The sequence below is a fragment of the Pteronotus mesoamericanus genome, unplaced genomic scaffold (genome assembly GCF_021234165.1).
Source record: "Pteronotus mesoamericanus isolate MK-2021 breed Mesoamerican mustached bat unplaced genomic scaffold, CSHL_Meso_final contig_171, whole genome shotgun sequence".
Taxonomy (NCBI): Eukaryota; Metazoa; Chordata; class Mammalia; order Chiroptera; family Mormoopidae; genus Pteronotus; species Pteronotus mesoamericanus.
The window spans coordinates 1,642,513-1,644,570 of record NW_026555070.1 but is presented as its reverse complement, the minus strand read 5'-3'; the positions used below and the strand labels follow the sequence as shown (position 1 = coordinate 1,644,570).

Genomic DNA, 2,058 nt, shown 5'->3' with positions numbered 1-2,058 from the left:
TCAGTGAGACCAACAGCAGTACCAGCTGGACTCATACACATATTTGGTACATATTTCTCAAATTGTCTCAGCATTCACAACATCAACTCTTGCTTCAAGCTCAGGGATGGGAACTCTTCTATTCCAGCATAACATTTGCTGGAATAGATGTACCAATATCTTCACAAATTGGAGTGGAGCCATCAAATTGCAACAACATGTTTGTTTTTGGAAGGTTTTTGGCTCATGCAACTTCCCTTTTAGTGACATTTGTACAGAGTCATATCCATTCTTTTGGAACAACATGTAGCATGCCTGCAACAGTGGCTGGTTCAGAAGTCATGTAGATTCCCCATCATCCTGTATCTGTGCAGCCTCCAAAAGAGTGATCCCAGGTGCCAATCAGTGTGTTTGCAACCGTGAGACAGATCATACTCGGATGTGCCCAACCAACAGCTTCACAGCTATTTGCAGGGTGTGTGGAAGGCATCTTGTCTTCTCTCCCTCACATCTCACTTCCTGTGAATTTGCAGGGAGGCAGAGCTAGTATTTATCCTTTGTGTGTGGATAGAGTCACCAAAATGAAACTTTGCTAACTCAAGCCGTTCACCACGGGAAACTCTTCCTGCAGCAGCAAGTACTATTCTTGGCCCTTCTAATGCGTGGTTATATAATCCACAAGTCTTTAAAATTTAGACTTGATGTTGTCAGTTGGTCTAAAAATTGTCCAAGTGAAATATTTTGATAAGTTGTGTCATGAAGATAATAAAAAACAACTTCTTGTAAATTGATTTCAACTTCCTGCATCTCTCTAAGGATTACTCCATGCTCACGTTCGATCTCTGCTTCTCCTAATGTGCTATTTTGTACTATATCAGAAAGAATTTCTACAGCTTTTGGCAAATCGTTACAGTCTGCCCTCTGCATTATAGGCATTGAGATGAGCACCCATGTTTTAGTCTCAAGTTCCAGATCTAACTGAGGTCTCTTTTTGGTGCCCTTGAAAGCCATATGCTCCAGAAAGGGAGCTGTTCCATTATTCTCATTTTTCACATCGACTTCCAGCATCCACCCAGAGCCCACTGTACACATCGAGTGCCCAGAACCTTCAGAGGCCACTTGGAGTCCATTCTCCAGACGTGTCACTGGTATTTCAGGAACATTCAGAACAGCTTGTGTAGCAGCCTGTGTACTTCTTAGTCTGTTCCCTCAGAAATATAACGACCACCCGGCAGCATCTCCAACCAGGAACGTTTTGGTGAAACCCCAGAGCCATAGCCGCCGCCGCGGCCACCTCTGCTGGGCAAAATTGGAATTTCTGAAACCACAGAGCAATGTTCCCTGGCCCATACCTGGGAATTTATCAAAGTCTCAGGGGAGGCCTCACCTGAAACTGCCAGGCTGCCTCAGCTGCCGTTGCTGCATCACATCCTTTAATTGAGGCCCAACTGATGGACATCCAGCTGCAATCCACTCTGGCAGCTCCACCCCGCTGCACGGCCACATGCATGGCTCCTGCACAGCTCTTCCCCAGCTGAATGCATGCACCTTTTTTTTTTTTTAATTCTTTTCCTTCCTTTGGTTCATCTTTCTTATCCTTTTTTCTCAATGAACATCTTGTCTTGTGTACACTTACACTTTCTAGAGCCTCTGGTGTAAATTCACTTCACTTTGTTCTTTTTTCATTCCACCAACTTATGCCAAATTGCAAATTAGTGTATTCAAGTATTCACGTTCATATAACTAAACCCTATACAATTTATAGAAGAATCCCTCCTCACTGTCAGTAGGAAGTCACTCTCCCTATAAGCAGTAAATGAATGAGTAATTTAAAGATTTCAAGGTTTATTTTCACACCCTTCTATCAGGGAAAATTCCAGGGAAATTGTTTGGCTTTGTCATAAAAGTATGTGGAGAAGAGTGAAAGAGGGAGTGGAGCATTTGAAGATTTAAAACACTGGAAGCTGCAATTTAGAGTGGGCTGATGTGCAACGAAGATACAGCATCTGTTGCTCCCAGCTTTTTTGGCCAAAAGTCTTGTCTCATTGCCTCATTCTGCCTCCTTCTCAAGGGGCTCCA

The 2,058-nt window shown here is 43.4% G+C and overlaps 1 pseudogene; it reads right to left on the bottom strand.

Moving 5' to 3' along the window:
• Positions 1–1,329, bottom strand: LOC129064980 (mitochondrial-processing peptidase subunit beta-like; annotated as a pseudogene).
• Positions 1,330–2,058: the final 729 nt, after the last annotated feature.